The sequence below is a fragment of the Octopus bimaculoides genome, chromosome 11 (assembly GCF_046866305.1).
Source record: "Octopus bimaculoides isolate indiv1 chromosome 11, ASM4686630v1, whole genome shotgun sequence".
In the NCBI taxonomy this organism is placed as follows: Eukaryota; Metazoa; Mollusca; class Cephalopoda; order Octopoda; family Octopodidae; genus Octopus; species Octopus bimaculoides.
Window position 1 is genome coordinate 47214314 of NC_142938.1, and position 12500 is coordinate 47226813.

Sequence of the window (12500 nt, forward strand, 5' to 3'; positions counted from 1 at the left end):
GAAAATTTCCTCAGAGGAAGAGAGGTCGGATATGTGGGGTGAGATGCCCTTGATTATGTTATCGAAAGTGGATTTGTGGTGATTGGAGTGGATATTAAGGTATTCAAGATATTGGTTAGGTTTATGATAAGGGGAGTATTGGAAGGATAAGTTTAGAGTTTTGTCAAAAAAGTTAGCAGTTTTGTGAGCGTTTTCGAATGTGATAGGTTTAGGTTAGAGAAGAATTTGTGCATATCCTTTCTAGTTCTTTCTAAGGAGGATTTATTCATGCTTTTGGTAACTAGTAAAGCGTCGTCCCTGTATAGGCCTCCCTTGATGTTAAGGAAATGTATATGGAACTGCTGAAGTATATATAGTCCAACTAAGTCAGTGACCTGAGATGAATGAGATGATCCCATGGTTATGTTGAATAGGTTGCTATGGTTGTTGTTATGGTGATCGGCCCGGCACCGAGTTTGTTTTCAACAATATATATATATATGTATATATATATATATATATATATATATATATATATATATATATATATATATATATATATATATATATATATATATATATATATATATATATATATATATATATATATATATATATATATATATATAGGTACGGGCGCTTACTATTTTCCTCTCCTTCTGATCTAACGATACTCCATATTCGTTTTCGTTCGGTTTCCTTGTATGTCTCCACTGTCCTCTTTTTGTTCCAACTTTGACCCTCCATAAATCCTAAATGTTTTTTCCTGGAATGCTCGAAATGAGGGGTAGATAGACAGCCAACAACTGATGGAGGGTTCATTCTCTGTGTTTACTTGTCCTGTTTTTACATATTTCATGTAATTTGTATAGTTGGTGACGTCCTGTACCCATATATGCATATATATACACAGAACAAAACTGCAAGCTGGAAAAGCTTTTGGTAGTATTTATTCACCATTGTACATGTTCCATTGCGTAATAGGAATCACCAAGTTGTACATGTTTAGAGAAAACATGTAAGACATTTCCTATTAGAAATTCTTCAGAGAATCTTATATATATGCATGTATCTATGTGTGTGTATGTATGTGTGTATTTATGTATGTATGTATGTATGTATGTATGTATGTATGTATGTATGTATGTATGTGTGTCTGTCTGTCTGAATGTATGTATATATATTGAGGGATAGATTTATGCATGTATGTATGTACACATGTATGTGTGTATGTATGTATGGATGGATGGATAGATGGATAGATGGATGGATGGATTCTTAATCGGCAGAAGATACAATGTAACTCAAAGTGCGAGAGTTTCATGCATGTCGCTTTTCAATAGCTGTCAGCGTTTGAGTTGCTTCGAAGCTCCTGCCGATATATATACATATATATTACATACATACATATATACATACATAAATACATACATACATACAGTCATACATATACACACTCGCGCGCGTGTCACCCGCAGTGTCTATAATAAGGGGGCCATCACTACTATCACTCTCACCCACATCATTGCCACCACCGCCATCATCCATACCTGAGAAAAAAAAATGTCTTATAATGCTAAACACCGCTATAATAATACTACACGAACATTAGCGGAATGCCCAACGACGGCTGCAGCGAAGACATCTTAATGCGATATTTTGTCCAGTCACATATTAATAACATTACACCGACCATTGATTATTCCCGCCACAGGCCAAGCAGAATTGTATAAAGCAGACGACAACACCGTGTTTAAAGATTATAGCAATTACCAATTTTACTAATGCCATCTGCTTGATGTAGGCGGCATGGCATCCTCATAAATAAATAAATAAACCAGCATCAAGACCGATATTGTTTAGTGTGAGACCATAACGAAAATGAAATTCCATCCCCCAATTTATTCTTGTTTTGTCGAGGTTATTTGTTGTTGCCATCTTTTTTTGTTTCTCATTCTCCCTTTTGCTTTATGTTGTTGTTGCTGTGGTGGTGTTGGCAATGGTGAAGTTGGTTGTGGTGCTATAGTTCTTACGACTGCTGTTCCTTTTATAGTAGTAGTAGTAGTAGTAGTAGTAGTAGTAGTAGTAGTTGTTGTTGTTGTTGTTGATGATGTTTTTGTTGGCGGTGGTGAGGGTGGAGTTTCATGTTGGCAGATGTAAGCTGCTGTTGTCATTGTTGTTATGGTTGTTCTAATTAGCGATGGTGGTGTTGGTGGTAGTAGTGGTAGTGGTGGTGTTGGCGGTAGTAGTGGTAGTGGTGGTGATGGTGGTGCATGATGACGGATTACACGTTGTTCTTGTTTTCGTTATGTTTTAGTTCAGATCACCCGTCCACCCATGTCAACCCTCATCGAGCAGCTGTGTGATCGGAAAAATTGACAACGACCACCATCATTTTTCCTGCGCACAGGAAATACTGACTCTGTATGAGTGCATGCGCGCGCGTATGTGTGTGTGTAAGATGCAACCACACGGTTTCAGGTTCAATCCCACTGCGCAACAACAACTTGGGCAAGCCAACCGATGCTTTGTGTAGGAATTTGTTATAGAGAAAGCGTGTATATCTATCTATCTATATATATATATATATATATTATCAAAAAATATGGCAAAAAATCATATATTAATTAACATCGATTAATTACCAGGAAGCTAGCACATTTAAAGAATCAAAGAGATTCAGAAACAGTATCTGCAATCTCAGGGGATTAAAGTACATTTATATATATATATATATATGTGTGTGTGTGTGTGTGTGTGTGTGTGTGTGTGTGTGTGTGTGTGTGTGTGTGTGTGTGTGTGTGTGTGTGTGTGTGTGTGTGTGTGTGACAAACATATTTCAACTAACCTATTTTGTGCATATATATATATATATATATATATATATATATATATATATATTATAATATTATTCACACACGTTTCTGTATGTACGAAAATGTATGTCTATATATGTACATATATCTGTGTGTGTGTGTGTGTGTGTGTGTGTGTGTGTGTGTGTGTGTGTGTGTGTGTGTGTGTTGTGTGTGCTTGTTTGTGCTTGTGTTTTCTACAGTTTGACTGCTGTCAACCGGTGTTGAAGTGTTCAGGTCCCCATTTTTTTTTTTCATGCAGTTTGACAAAAGAGGGCGATAGAATAAGTATCCGACTTCAAAAGAAGTCCTGGTGCTCAATATGTTTGGCAAAACACTTCAAGCCAGTGTCCCAACTGTACCGCAGTTTAATGGATGAAACAAGTAGAAGAGTACAATGAAAGAAAATAAGAAGCTTGGTTTCCAGACATGTGGTCTTTAGTTCAGTCGCACAATACAGCACATTGGGCAAGTGTGTTCTACTACAGCACCGGACAGACCAAATCTTTGTGAGAGGAATTGATAGACAGAAACTGAAAGAAGCCGCTAGTGTATGTATATATATATATATATATATATATATATATATATATATATATATATATAAGTGTGTGTGTTTGTGTATGTCCCCGTGCACGTGTGTGAGACTGTGTTTGCGTCTGATTCCCATCAATGCTTGACAACCGGCGCTGGTTTGCTTGAGTCTTCGTAACCAGCAATTCGGCAAAAGAGATCGATCGAAAAAAAAAAGGGCTTTGGAAAAGTAAAGGTGGTACCCCAGCACGGCGTTTGTCCAATGAGTGAAGCAAGTAAAAGATGAAAGATAAACGGTTATTTAACGCCCCCCCCCCCCACCCCCCATCGGTTTATGACGATAAGGTACACAATGGAGGAGATATTGAACTACCATTATTAGCATGTTGAGCAGGCTTCTCTGTTAGAATGGAGTTTGCAGTAATTAATGGTAGTAGCTTGTAGTGGTTTCATTGTTGTTGCTGTTGTTATTGTTGCTGTTGTTGTGCAGGCCTATAATAAACAGCGTTCCACCCATGCCTGTACCACCTTTGTGTTTGTGTTTCAGAGACTACATTGTCTAACGTATTCATCATCCAGTTTAAAGTAATGGGTGTCTGATTTGAGGGAGCTTTGGTCGCTATTATTATCCAGCAAAGCGGTGGATAGCAGAAATGTTACTGCACTGAACGAAATGCTTAGTAGCATTTTTTTTTTCGGCTTTACGTTCTGTGTTCAAATTTCGCCGAGGACGACTTTGCCTTTCATGCAATCAGGATCAATAAAGATATGAACCATTTGAGCACCTTGGTCGATGTAATCGACTATTCCACTTTCTCGAAAATTTCAGACCTTGTGCCTATAGTAGAAAGGATTATTTCTAGGAGAGGCTTCTATTTTGGCTGATGATAACTTTGATGGTGGTGATGATGATGCCAGTGCTACTTTTGTTATTGGAGGTAGTGGCGGTGGTGGTGGTAGTATGTAAAGGCTGGGGGTTCAAGATGATGCTGATGTTGATGTTGGTGTTAGGTGGAGGTTATGGCGATGGTGATGGTGGTGAATGGTAGATGGTGGCAATGCTAGTAGTAATGGTAGGGATGGGTGTGGTGCTTGCGGTTGTGATAGTGGTGATGGTAGTGGTGGTGCATGATGTTTGCGGGTACAAGATGATTTGATGCCATGTGGAGGTTAAGGTGGTGGTGGTGGTGGTGGTGGTGGTGTTCTGCTGTTCTTGTCAAGTGTATATTTTTGTCTTTTTGTTTTCATTTTTATTTCATTGTGCTTTGCATCGATGTTATTATTATTATCGATGTTGATGTTGTTGTTGTTGTTGTTGCCGTTGTCGTGGTCGTCGTTATCTTCATCGTCGACGTTGCCGTTCTCCTTTTCCTCCTCTTTCCCCTCTCCTCCCTCTTTCCTCTTCCACTTCCCAATCATCATCTACATCATTATCGTGGTCATCATCCTCAACATCGTTATCATCCTCCTCCTCATCATCATCATGACCACCACTACCACCACCACCATCACTACCATCATCACCGTTGTCGTCATCGTGTTCATCATCGTCATCACTATCATCATCATAACCACCACCACTACCACTACCATTATCATCGTCGACGTGGTTGTCGTCGTCATCATCATCATCACCACCACCACCACCACCACCTCATTAGCAACAACATCATCATCATCGCCGTCGTCGCCGCCGCGCCGCCGCTGTCGTCGTCAATATCAAGAATAATTTAATATAATTATCATTTTAGCGTGTGCACCTATTTCGTGCAGACTGTACTCTGCGAACCGTGTCTGCAACCTAGTTTCGATTCCCAATGGAATTCTCTACCCATACGATGCTAATTCCTCCTGGGAAAACACCTCGATGTCAACAACAGTTCTCCCAGCAACATTCTTTGTCATAAATAAATCACAGAAGCTGTCGGTCGCTCCTTTATAAAACATTAAACGGTGGTTGAATTAACAATACCATACCAGATGACAATGATTTTGGATGAGTTACTTACTTGCCATAATTTACGTTCGAATTTCGAGTCCCAGCAATGTTCGCTGTGCCCTCCAACCTACCGTGGGTTATAGATAAAACAAAGGAAGATTTCGCTGAGTCTTTAGCGTTGGCCCTTTGCACTTTGAGTTCAAATAACGCCATTGCTAATATTGTCTTTTGTCCTTTAGAGATCGATAAATAAGTTATCCGTTCTATTGTGGCTTTTTTCTTCTCTCTTTCTACCAGGTTTAAAATGCCAAAGAATGTTTCGATGATGGCCTTATAATTCTACCAGATGTTAAACCTTTCTTAAAACAGAGTACCAGGGCTATGATCAGGGATATTGCAAACTGTGTCTTACTTATCTGACCTCGATAAATCCTCTTGGAAAGCATATTCTTTTGAAAGACAGAAAAAGCTATGAAAAAGAAAAAGAAAACCTCATGTGCCTTTTTGCTTATGACGCATATCATCTGGAATATTTGTCTCGAGATGTGTTCGAGTGTTAGACTTTATAACAATATTACTTATGGAACGATATTGGAAATATAATCGGGATCTCCTATATTATAATGGAGAAAGCTGCTTATTAATTAGGTATGTTCCAGTTCCCTAAATTAAAGGAATTATTAAAGGCTCGACCGCCTGGAGATTTATAAATTCATATTCCAAGAAATTTCATGTAATTTCGATTTTTGAATTCTATTAGATAAGTTTATTAACTACAAGTTTTTCCCAAATTTAAATATTCGTTGCATTCACTGCGGAGTAGATTTTAATATTTAAGAAACAATATTAATTCGTTGCAGGCGAATTTTCCGTTTTCATTAGTAACAATCCCCCCCCCCTCTCTCTCTCTCTCTCTCTCTCTCTCTCTCTCCTATTTTCATTAATATTAATTTAATACATATTAATTTCAATGCTTTCATTTCAAGTATTGATTCACTACTTGCAAAACTCACAGTTTATTCTATATACGTAATGTATAAACATTTATTGAATGAATGCTATTAGACAAAATAGCTGTATAACTTTGACACAAGGCAAAATTTCAAAAATAATAAGTTTCTGGAGTTTGTTAAATGAATATTTTTGATAAAATGAATTTTTTTTAATATACCAGTATAATTAAAAATAAAAGAAAACAATTATGAAGGGATTTTGTTGGTATGGCTGTTTGGAACGCTATAAGCCTTACAACAATAGCTATGTGATCACTGCTATTTCTAACATGCTAAACGTAGTTGTGTTACCTTGAAGTTTGTTTAATTTAGAAATATATTACAACTACAATAAATTACTGAAAGAAATATTTACCAAGAAAGTGAGATTTTTTATAAATTGAAGTTTTCAGGAAATTTTACTTTCTAAACTTCCTTTTATTATTGAATATTTCAAGTTCTCAAATTTAAATATTTCAATTTTTCATTTCATGTTTATTTCATTCATTGTTTGCAATGTTCTCTCTCTCTTTCACTCTCTCCCTCCCCTCTCTCTCTCTCTCATACACACACACGTGTGACTTATTTCCTTTCCGTTGTTATCTAAGAATTATCATGTGAATTTGTTACTATGGTTTTTTGATGCGTTATATGTATTCAGATAACTCTATGTGATCGCTACTATTTTTTGCACACTAAACGTAGTTGGACTACCTTGATATTTTTTTTAAAAAAGCGATTATGACTGTGATAAAATAATGATGGCAATATTTACTAAGCAAGTGACCATAGTACTGAGGCAAGGAAATCAGGTATGAATGTATAGACAAAAAGAATCAAACAGTGTAAGGTTATAAACTTAGTAATGCCATATGAAACACATCAGATATAAAAAGAACTTGAAAGAAAAAAATGTGAAATATCAGGGCCTAACCAGAGGAATGAAAAGATCGTGGGTAACTAAGATAACATTTATTCTTTTAGTAATTGATGCGTTTCAAAGAATAACTAAATTGCTAGCTAAGAGACTGAAAGATATTGCTATTCAGACTCATTTATGTCGTCGTACAAGAAAGTGAACGCATGTATACTGCAAGAACCCCAAGAAAGATCCTTGAGATTTAAGGATACAATGATAATAATAGCACCACTACCACCATCACCACCACCACCACCAACAACAACAACAATAATATGTCACACACATATGGCTGTGATACATGTACCAGATGTATCCCTATCAGACAGGTAGTCACGATGGGTATATTGGGCTTCGTATATATGTACCCTAGTGTCACTTTGATGGCATGCACTGCTCTCTCACTCAATATTAATAATAATAATAAAAATAATAATAATAATAATAATAATAATAATAATAATAATAATAATAATAATAATAATTATTATTATTATTATTATTATTATTATTATTATTATTATTATTATTATTATTATTATGATGATGATGATGATTTGCTTGCTTGTCAGTTGTTTGACCTTAACCAGTGGAGCATGTTCCTTGGTGGCTGACGATATGTGCATATCTGATCAGGAGCAGAAGTAGCGGGGGAGCATCATAGCCATGCGTTGAGAGAAATTATTTGCGGTTTGAATAATTCACCTCTGGAAACATGGATGTTTCGTTTAGCATCCTTAAATAACCCTTATTCAGGGACTTTTTGAGCGGGATGGACTACTCGACCTGAAGAAAATTCTAACCGGACCCCATCTGCAAGGTCATGTGCTGTTTACCTTGACATAGGGTCACCATGTCGTATACATATGGTTGTGATGCAGGTTCCTGATGTACCCTTATCAGACGGATAGTCATGATGCGTGTATTGGGCTTCGTATATTTGTATCCCACGGTCACGTTGATGGCATGCACTGCTCTATCACTCAATAGTAGTAGTAATAGTAGTAGTAGTAGTAGTAGTAGTAGTAGTAGTAGTAGTAGTAGTAGTAAAAACAATAATTTCTTTCATTAGCCACTGTGGCATAGATGAGGGGGACATCAGGAGGAAAGACAATTTGTGTGGAGATTTACACGACGGATGAGTAGAAAGAAATGGAAAATACTGTTAAATGTGATAAAAGTATACATATTCAACCAAGTATGTGATAACATTAATAATGCAGTCCTTCTGATACCGAAATAATTCAAACTAAAGTCAATGAAGGAAATCCACAGGTTCAGGATTATCCTGACCACCAAAGGTACGAGCTATCTCTCATGGTCTCCAATCTACAGGCTCAAGCTTAGAGTAGGGCCATTCATTCCAACTATTTTTGCCAGTTACCCATCTCTTCACAAATTTATTAAGAGGCAGTGCTTCACACTCCACCCTCACTTACCTTTCCAAGTGGGACTTAAAATAAGTCATTAAGTCTTCACGGAAGAGGAGTGTGTCTTTCACAATCCTTTCAGCTATGTCCACCACAAAACCTCTTTCACCATCGCCACTAGAGGGAGGGATACCGCATGCCCCGATTTGTCAAATGTAGGTAGTAGGGTGATCCAAATGATCAATTAAGCCGATAGTCGTATTCGATAACAGCTATTCTCATAACTCTACAAGGAAGCAATCCTTGGACACGGGTGCGTGCTCAACGGTTTCGTCGCACTGTGATCCTTTCGGATAGTCCCACTTGGCAGCGCTCCGTACCTGCAGAGTTTATCTTGAACTGGTAGTGATCCTAGGAAGCACTGGCAGGCCGAAGATTACTCGAAGTTAACCATGGTAATACTGAAACCGATAATCTTCCGAAATAGTCCAGCGAGTTCATCGCCGATATATTGAGTTTTCTCTGAGAACGCCATTGCTCTAAACCACTACTAGATATCTATACATTGCTAACATAGAACTTCTGCTGACCGAATAACCCGACTAGTAGAGAGCAGTGAGCGCCTGACGCTATTCCAGATGCCAAACGCCTAAAGATTAAAAAGCATACAAATACATAACCAAAGCACCCGGAATTACGAATACATATAACATACAGAAAATAGAACTACTACGCACCGCACACATCCTACTTTTAATACAGTAAAAATAACTTTTAATACAGTGAAAATAACTTTCAATACAGTGAAAATAACAACTCCAAAACAAACGACAGCACATACACTAAGGGACACAGAGTTGTGCTAGATAGCGCAGTGAAAGCATGTGATAAAATAAGACTATTGAACAATGACAGCAATGATAATAATAATAATTTTGTTAATGATAATGATAATGATGACGACGGTGACGGCGGTGACGACGACGACGACAACGATGAAGATGATGATGATGATGATGATGATAATGATGACCAGACTCTATGAATATTTTATTAAGCTCGGATATCAAAAGTGACGGGACAATAGGGATTGAAAAATGTTAATGAGAAGAATTCTTTGAAAAGTTACACATTTTTCAAATATTTAGGAATGCCGTGTGAAGCCAATTTCTGTTAGAATTCCTTTTCGACTGGTGTAGTTGTTGATGCTGTAGTCGTTGACGATGATCCCCTTGACAATTCCTATCGAGCAAGATCTATGATCAAAGAATATTCCAACCACGATCATCAAGATAATTTCGAATGTAGCTGGGCTTGTGAATCCTTAATAGTTTTATCTTTTAACTTTTACTTGTTGCATTCATTGAACTGCAGCCATGCTGGGACACCGTCTTCAAGAATTTTTAGTCGAATGAATCGATCCAACTAGTTATTTATAGGCGTAGAAGTGGCTGTGTAGTAAGTAGCTTGCTTCCCAACCACATGGTTCTGGGTTCAGTCCCACTGCGTGGCACCTTGGGCAAGTGTCTTCTACTATAGCCTCGCGCCGACCAAAGCATTGTGAGTGGATTTGGTTGATGGAAACTGAAAGAAACCCGTCGTATACATGTATATATGTATGTGTGTGTGTGTGGGGGGGGGGTGTATGTTTGTGTGTCTGTGTTCGTCCCCCAACATCGCTTGACAACCAATGCTGGTGTGATTACGTCCCCGTAACTTAGCAGTTCGGCAAAAAAGACCGATATAATAAGTACTAGGCTTACAAAGAACAAGTCCTGGAGTCGATTTGCTCGACTAAAGGCGGTACTCCAGCATGGACGTAGTCAAATGACTGAAACAAGTAAAAGAGTAAAAAAGTAAAGCCTTGTATTCTTCTATAGGTCCCTTATGCCGAACCGCTAAGTTATGGGGACATACACACACAAACACCGGTTGTCAAGCGGTGATGGAGGACAATCACAGACACAAAAGCACACATTCTTATATATATATAACAAGTAAAGCAGCTAGTTTTAAAATCTCTGGCAGAGATAAAAGCAGTAAGTGTACTGGAAAGTAATGTTTGTCGCCACTTCAACGTGGCTGTCCCGTAGGAACGAACGTTACTGCGATTTTTTAACCCCATGAGGACATTTCATCTAACTGGTTAACGATGCAACCTGCATCCGATATATCGCAAGCAAGGGAAAGAACACCTACCACCTTCTAGTGACAGGACCAGCAAACCAGCCTGCTTTCGGATCATTTGTGCCCTCCCTTGTCCGCTACAGATGGCAGTAGTTCGCTCAAGTATTGAAAACGTTTCTATAAAACTAGTTTTTAAAAATCGACTAGCTAGTGGGGTCCACCAGAATAAAATAGTAATCAAAGGGGTCCAAGCAACAAAATAGTAAATTGGAGATCCACAATAGTATTTTAGGGGCCCCTGAAAAAATGTTGCTTTAGATGTATATATTGGTATGTATTGCAAGAAACAGCTAAGCTTCTTTCTCTAATATTATACATAGTTCAACCTGCACAAGTTAATGTGTGAAAAGCAAAATAAGAATTTTGAAAGAAGTTTCTATAGAACTAGTTTTTAAACATCGAATGGCTATGGGGGTCCACCAGAATAAAATAGTAATCAAAGGGGTCCATAGATAAAAAATAATGGCAGAGAACCCATGGCTTATTCTATTCATACCATTACCAATAGTGCCGTTATTCACACCACCATGAACGCTGTCCACCATTATGATTCTTACTGGTTCCATCTCAATCAACAGCAGCAGCTGCACCACCACTACTGCTGCCACTGCCACCGCCACCACCACCGTGGTGTCGTGTGTGTGCGTATATAAACACACATATATGTATGTATATATATATATATATATATATATATATATATATATATATATATATATATATATATATAACATAATTAAGGGATCAGTAAGCATTTGCTTCACCATATACCGAAGTTCAGAAATACTTCGGTATGTGGTGAAGCAAATGCTTGCTGATCCCTTAATTATGTTTATAAATGTATGGGAACTCTTAAATAAGTTCTCCACCGATAATGGTGCTTACATACCGAAGGGCTTGGTAAAAATTATTAATTGTTGATTTATTAATAAATTAATAAATTGATAAATCTTTACCCTTTTAATTTGTAATAGTTATTCACTCCCTGATAGTAAACGCAAAGCTTCTGCGGTATTGTTTGTAACGCACATGGTAATTTCTTGAGGAGGAAGTAGTGGAACGACTGGCCGAGGTAAGTTCGCTTGTGCTTTCAGATTGGGTCGAGGCATGATCTTCACTCGTTCATACTTGCTCGGTTTGCTAGCACAGTCGAATGTACTACTGGAATAACATACCGATGACGGAAATTGAATTTTACCATTCATAATCCAGAAACGCGTCTATGTTTAACTTTAAATGGTTAGTTTTCATTGATTTTTCTTCTTGTTTTTGCCTTTGTGAGTTACAAGTAATGCTATCTGTTGGAGTCTCAGCTTTTTTAGCTGCTATTTCTGAACTTCGGTATATGGTGAAGCAAATGCTTGCTGATCCCTTAATTATGTTTATAAATGTATGGGAACTTTTAAATAAGTTCTCCACCGATAATGGTGCTTACATACCGAAGGGCTTGGTAAAAATTATTAATTGTTGATTTATTAATAAATTAATAAATTGATAAATCTTTACCCTTTTAATTTGTATATATATATAAAGTGTAGTATATTGCCACTTTATCGTGCAGTTACTGTTAATACTTCATTTAGAGAATTAACATTGCTTATATATATATATATATATATATATATATATATATATATATATATATATATATATATATATATATTCCTGCTACAAAATCCACTCACGTGGCCGAGAAGCAAACTTCTTACCACACAGCCACGCCTG